We start from the raw sequence: 7,486 nt of genomic DNA, 5'->3' as shown, positions 1-7,486 counted from the left end.
GTATTAGTCGAGAAAAAGTCCCGAAATGACCTCGACGGGATCCCGGACGACTCCCAAAAACCATCCAGAAATGATGCCGGTAGGTATCCCAAATGATCCCGAAATAATCCCGAAATGACCTCGTCGGCATCCCGGACAGATCCCGAAAATTATCCAGAAATGATGCTGGAAAGGTCCCCAAATGATTCCCTAATAGTCCCGATATTACCCTGATGGGATTCCGGACGGATCCCGGAAACCATGCCGAAAGGGTTCCCAAATGATCCCGTATTAGTCGCGAAAAAATCCCGAAATGACCCCGACGGGATCCCGGACGGATCCCGAAAACCATCCAGAAATGATGCCGAACGGGTTCCCAAATGATCTCGTGTTAGCCGCGAAAAAGTCCCGAAATGTCCCCGACGGGATCCCGGACGGATCCCGAAAACCATCCAGAAATGATGCCGGAAGAGCCCCAAATGATCCCGTATTAGTCGAGAAAAAGTCCCGAAAAGACCCCGACGGGATGCCGGACGAATCCCAAAAACTATCCAGAAATGATGCCGGAAGGGACCCCAAATGATTCCGAAAAAGTCCCGCAATTATTCCGACGGGATCCTGAACGGATACCGAAAACCATCCAGAAGTGACGCCGGAAAGGTCCTCAAATGATCACCTAATAGTCCCAAAATGACCCTGACGGCATCCCGGACCGATCCCGAAATCCATCCAGAAACGATCTTGGGAAGGTCACAAAATGATCCCGAAATAGTCTCCGAAAAGTCCAGAAATTACCCTGACGGGTTCCCGGACGAATCCTGAAAGCCATCCTTAAATGATCCCGAAAAAGTCCCAAAATGACCCTGACGGGATTCCGAAAGGATTCCAAAAACAATCCAGAAATGACGCCGGAAAGGTCCTCAAATGATCCCCTAATAGTTCCGAAAAGACCCTGACGGGATCCCGAACGGATCCCGACAACTATCCAGAAATGATACCGAAAGGGCCCGCAAATTATCCCGTATTAGTCGAGAAAAAGTCCCAAAATGGCATGCATGACGGGATGCCGGACGAATCCCAAAAACCATCCAGAAATGATGCCGGAAGGGACCAATGATCCGAAAAGTCCCGCAATTATTCGACGGTCCTGAACGGATACCGAAAACCATCCAGAAGTGATGCCGGAAAGGTCCTCAATGATCTGATAATAGTCCAAAATGACCCTGACGGTCGCATCCGGACCGATGCCGAAATCCATCCAGAAACGATCTTGGGAAGGTCCCAAAATGATCACAAAATAGTCTCGGAAAAGTCCAGAAATTACCCGTAACGGTTCGGGACGAATCTGAAGCATCTTTAAATGATCCGAAAAGTTCCAAATTGACCTGACGGGATCCGAAGGATTTAAGATTCAATCCAGAAATGATGCCGGAAAGGTCCTCAAATGATCCCCTAATAGTCCCGAAATTAGTGAAAGTATTAGTGAATTTTGGACAACTATCCAGAAATGATGCCGAAAGGGTCCGCAATGCAAATGATCCCGTATTAGTCGAGAAAAAGTCCCGAAATGACGGTCGAAATTTAATCAATTTGAGTGAAAATGTCCGAAAGTGTCGAAGTTCCCAAATGATCCCGAAATAGTCCCGAAATGACCTCGTGAATTCGGAAGGATCCGAAAATTATCCAGAAATGATGCCGGAAAGGTCACAAATGATCCCTAATATTCCGAAATTAACCTAATGGGATCCGGAAGGTTCCGGAAATTGTCAAATGATGCGAAAGGGTTCCAAATGATCCCGTAGAAAGTCGTGAAAGTAGGTCGAAGGATCCCGAATCGAATGATGCCGGAAGAGCCCCAAATGATCCCGAAAAAGTCCCAAATGACCCGACGAAGATCGAAAGGAGTCCGAAAGATCCTACCCAAATGATCCCGAAAAAGTCCCCAAATGACCCCGATGAGATCCCGGACGGATCCCGAAAACGATCCAGAAATGATGCCGAATGATCCCGTATTAGTCGCGAAAAAGTCCCGAAATGACCCCGACGGGATGCCGGACGAATCCCGAGGACCATCCAGAAATGATGCCTAAAGGGACCCAAAATAACCCCGAAAAAGTCCCGTAATGATCCCGGAAACCATCAAGAATTTATCTCTCGAAGGTACGCAAATGATCCCGAAAGTACCCCGACGGGATCCCGAAAACCATCCATAAATGATGCCGGAAGGGTCCCCAAATGATCGCGAAATAGTCCCGAAATGATTCCGGAATAGTCCCGAAAATGTCCCAAAATAACCCCGACGGGATCCCGGACGGATCCCGAAAACTATACAGAAATGATCCCGGAAGGGTCCCAAAATGATCCCGAAATAGTCCCGAAAAAGTCCCGAAATTACCCCGGCGTAATCCCGGACCGATCCCGAAAACCATCCAGAAATGATCCCGGAAGGGTCTCGATATGACCCTTACGGGATTACAAATAAGGCGAAGCTAATTGTAAAACCATGTTAATAAGGCAGCATGCGCATTGGAGCGAATAAAAAGTTACATAGAAACATACAGGTAAAGCTAATAAAAGCGTGCTAATAAAAACAATTGATGGAGGGCGGATGGCGGGAGTAGAGGAGAGGACCACTGATCGTTCCTCCAAAATTGTCTAGATCTCGATCTGTATGTACCAGATACCAAAAACTATTGATTTATGAGAAAATTTATATTGAGTTATAACAATTTATAGATTTTACACCAGAGGGGGAGATAAAGGGGGCGGGCGGAGGTTGTCACTGCTTACTCTGTAAGCCCTCGACTTATTTGACCCCTTGAGTCTGTGATATTCGTGAAGGCCAGTATACGGGTCCTATTAAGGTGGCAGACACACTATAGCAAACAACAATATTATATATTAAATAATTTATACCTCATTTATTGGCAATTTAATACCGCAAAAAAAAATTTAAAGCTGCGTCCGGTTCCGAGAAACGGGAGTGTCTGCTAGCTTAAGACTCAAGCCAGCAGACACTTCGTGAAAACACGACCTACGACTTCCGAACGACTTGGATAATTGATATTACATTTATTGGCAATTTAGTACCGCAAAAAAAAATTTAAAGCTGCGTCCGGTTCCGAGAAACGGGAGTGTCTGCTAGCTTAAGACTCAAGCCAGCAGACACTTCGTGAAAACACGACCTACGACTTCCGAACGACTTGGATAATTGATATTACATTTATTGGCAATTTAGTACCGCAAAAAAAAATTTAAAGCTGCGTCCGGTTCCGAGAAACGGGAGTGTCTGCTAGCTTAAGACTCAAGCCAGCAGACACTTCGTGAAAACACGACCTACGACTTCCGAACGACTTGGATAATTGATATTACATTTATTGGCAATTTAGTACCGCAAAAAAAAATTTAAAGCTGCGTCCGGTTCCGAGAAACGGGAGTGTCTGCTAGCTTAAGACTCAAGCCAGCAGACACTTCGTGAAAACACGACCTACGACTTCCGAACGACTTGGATAATTGATATTACATTTATTGGCAATTTAGTACCGCAAAAAAAAATTTAAAGCTGCGTCCGGTTCCGAGAAACGGGAGTGTCTGCTAGCTTAAGACTCAAGCCAGCAGACACTTCGTGAAAACACGACCTACGACTTCCGAACGACTTGGATAATTGATATTACATTTATTGGCAATTTAGTACCGCAAAAAAAAATTTAAAGCTGCGTCCGGTTCCGAGAAACGGGAGTGTCTGCTAGCTTAAGACTCAAGCCAGCAGACACTTCGTGAAAACACGACCTACGACTTCCGAACGACTTGGATAATTGATATTACATTTATTGGCAATTTAGTACCGCAAAAAAAAATTTAAAGCTGCGTCCGGTTCCGAGAAACGGGAGTGTCTGCTAGCTTAAGACTCAAGCCAGCAGACACTTCGTGAAAACACGACCTACGACTTCCGAACGACTTGGATAATTGATATTACATTTATTGGCAATTTAGTACCGCAAAAAAAAATTTAAAGCTGCGTCCGGTTCCGAGAAACGGGAGTGTCTGCTAGCTTAAGACTCAAGCCAGCAGACACTTCGTGAAAACACGACCTACGACTTCCGAACGACTTGGATAATTGATATTACATTTATTGGCAATTTAGTACCGCAAAAAAAATTTAAAGCTGCGTCCGGTTCCGAGAAACGGGAGTGTCTGCTAGCTTAAGACTCAAGCCAGCAGACACTTCTTGACAACACGACGTACAGCTCCCTAACGACTACAATAATTTATACCTTATTGATTGCCTAAATGTTTCGTTGTCCTGAAAAATATTTTCACTATACCAAAAGGAAAAATTAAATTTTATATTTTGCCGACCCTAATAAATATAAATTATAACTTTCGAAAATCAGTGAGTTGCATGTTACTGATTACTCAAAACTTAGCAACACTTAACTTGACTTAGAAGTCTGCTGAATTTTGATTTTCTATGTAAGTTCTAAGTGACGTTTACATTTTGAGATGCCATTTATTTGTTTCCATTTCATTTTGACATACAGATTGACACTTATTGATTATGATGCCAGAGTGTATGCGCTAAGTGGAGTATAATCGATGCTAAATTGCCAAGTTTACGCCAAGTCAAGTCAAGTCTATGCTAAGTATCAGTAATGGGCCCTTAAGTCTGAAGCCAGCAGACGCTTCGCGAAAACACGTATGAACATACATGCATACATACATATGTACACATGTACAATGTACATGTTACCGCGCATACAATGATTTAAGTAATGCGTAAATTTAGTTGCATCAATATGTTGATTGTTTTTGTGTTGATGATGTTCGCAACTATAACGGTTTATGAAATACATGTCGGTCTTCTTTCTTTCGAAAATCAGAGAAAAGTTTGTGCATATTTCGTATTTGTATTTTCCCGCTTGCGCGCAGGATTTCTGATAACGGGTACATATGTGCTTTAGGGTGTGCCGAGAAAAACAACTTTCCAATTTCCATCCTCTCAAATGTTTCTATTTTATTAAAAACAAAAAACCCTCACCAAAGATGGGTCCTATAATTCCACTCTACAGGGTACGATATTTTTATTTTATTTTCCCATTTCGTTAACATGGGAACAACTATTTTTTGTCCAAACTTGAATTTACTCAACTTTTTACGAAAATCTTTTATGTGCCGTTTTGCCTAGTTTTGAGGTCTTGTACAGGTTACAAAAAGGTTTTATGATTTTTTTCTAATCATATCATTTGAAAACACTCTTAATGTATTGCGACCTTAATTACGAATTTATGTTATTATTATATTGTTTTAGTTATGGCTATGTGAATTTATGCTTTATCATTTCAATAGACTTTTTAAGTGTGAAATAACTGTTTACACAATTTCGTCAAAGAACACAACTTCAAATGGCCACGACTTTTGGACAAAAATCGTAATTAAGATCTCAATATATTAAAGAGTGTTTATAAATGATATGATTAGAGAAAAAAATCATACAAATTGTTTGAAGCCTGTACAAGACCTTAAAACCCGGCGGGAAATCCGTTTTTCGGGTACCACTTAGGGTGGAATAATAGGACCAAACTTTGGTGAGGGTTTTATTTTTACATCAAATTGAAACATTTCAGAGGATAGAATTTGGACAAAATTTTTTTTCGAACCACCCTAATATGCACATTTTCATATGTACCCATTAGCGCAGAAATCCTGCGCGCATGCCATTTGAAACATATCGAAATACAAACTTTTCTCTGATTTTCGAAAAATAGTAGAGCGAGATGTATTTTAGAAACCGTTATAGTAGCAAACATATCAGTTTGTGGTAACACATACACAATCAACATATTCATGCAACTAAATTTACTCATTACTCAAATCATTTGTAGTAAGTATGCTCGCTACCTTGAATGTATGTTCCAGCGTTGCCACTCGCGCAATTTTTTTTGTTCATAAAGTGTATCATTCCTGAAAAAATGTATCAATTCGTTTTAATAGATTGATACAAAGTTTTTGAGTCATTTCGTCTGAATTTTATATAATGTGTGAAACAAAATTCTGAAATTAATAATATTTAAAACAAAACATCACCGCACTATTTTGGCTAAACGGATCACACAACTGAATTTTATAAAATTTTACCAACGCTCAGTTTTAAATAAATGTCGCTGTTATAAAGGTTTTTCTATTTAACATATCGAAACGCGTTTATTTAAACGAAATTATTGTTTATACGTTTTTTAACAAACACTACTTATTTTAAACAAAACTAATACCAACAAAATTAGATTATGTAGAGAGAAATACGGTTTATCTATATATATAATATAGATAGAAAGGAAAAAATAAATATCATTCTAAAATTTGATTTACTATAAAACTGCATATTCAAACATTTTTTAGAAATCTTACTGATAATTTGTAGTTCCCATGACAGGGACAGAGCTTCAATCTTCCAAAATAAAATGTATACATAAAATTTCGTTATACGAAAAATTTAGCCTGTCAAAATTGCAGGTTTTAATTTTAATGTTAAGAGGTGCATCATGCGAATCTAGTTTTCTCTTACAAATTACATGGGGAATTTTTATTCGATGTGTACCTACGCTTTAATGACGTTTACTTAATGATCCGGTCTTATAGCGTTTTCTTTTCTGGCAAAAGTGTTATGATTTTTGTACGCGGCGTAAGAGTTGTAAATATATTTTGTTCTATTCTAAAAAGCAGGTAACGCCTTTACGGGGTATTTCGTTCTTTTGTGTAATTGTTGCAGGCTCGCAACGCAAAAGCGTTACACTTTTACCCTGCAAAAAATGGCGGTGTGGCAGAACAACCCTGCTAAACCACCTGATCGTGACAATTTATTTTCATAACTTCACAAATTTTTAGCGACGAAAATTTAAATGAAGGAAATACTTCTGTGTGCGTTTTTGAAAATCAGCTAATACACGGGGTAGCCATTTATATTCTTTGCACTATAAATGTTGAAAATTTTCTGAGGTAGGAGTAACTCTATTAAGGCTTTACCATTTACTTAGGAAAACTTTTATTTCAGAAAAGAAAACTCTATTATTCTCCTGGAATATATGGCAAAAGTGCGTAAGTTAGTCTTAACATTTTTTTTTTAATCAACACGGCTTCTCAGCTGCTTGAAACTCACACTGTTTAATACGAATGGGTATTGCTCATCATTTAAGACCCAGCGCAGGTACACTTCAAATAAAAAATCAAAACCTTCCCATATAATTTTGTATGGAGAAACTAAAATCGCGATGAGGCACTTCTTAACATAAAAATTAAAAGCTGCAATTTTTAAGGACCATTTTTTTCGTTGTTCTCAACAACATTTTTACTATACCAAAAGAAAAAATTTTACTTTTGGTCCGTTGGTTCCTTTTTTAAATTTTGGTCCTTTTTAGAAAGTAGCCACGACTTTGGTACTTTCCTTTCCTTTTCACTGAGGGCAAAATTCAAAATACTGCTCACAAAATTTGCCACACACTCGTTAACTCAC

At 39.6% G+C, this 7,486-nt stretch overlaps 1 long non-coding RNA gene across 1 annotated transcript in view; it reads left to right on the top strand.

The window, feature by feature from the left end:
* LOC137249524 (uncharacterized) overlaps positions 1–7,486 on the top strand; it is a 519,870-nt gene that overhangs the window by 178,349 nt on the left and 334,035 nt on the right. The gene's annotated exons all lie outside the window — the stretch shown is intronic.

This window comes from Eurosta solidaginis, chromosome 4, assembly GCF_040869045.1.
Source record: "Eurosta solidaginis isolate ZX-2024a chromosome 4, ASM4086904v1, whole genome shotgun sequence".
Taxonomy (NCBI): domain Eukaryota; kingdom Metazoa; phylum Arthropoda; class Insecta; order Diptera; family Tephritidae; genus Eurosta; species Eurosta solidaginis.
The sequence above is the reverse complement of the archived record's forward strand: the minus strand, read 5'-3'. Positions and strand labels throughout refer to the sequence as shown.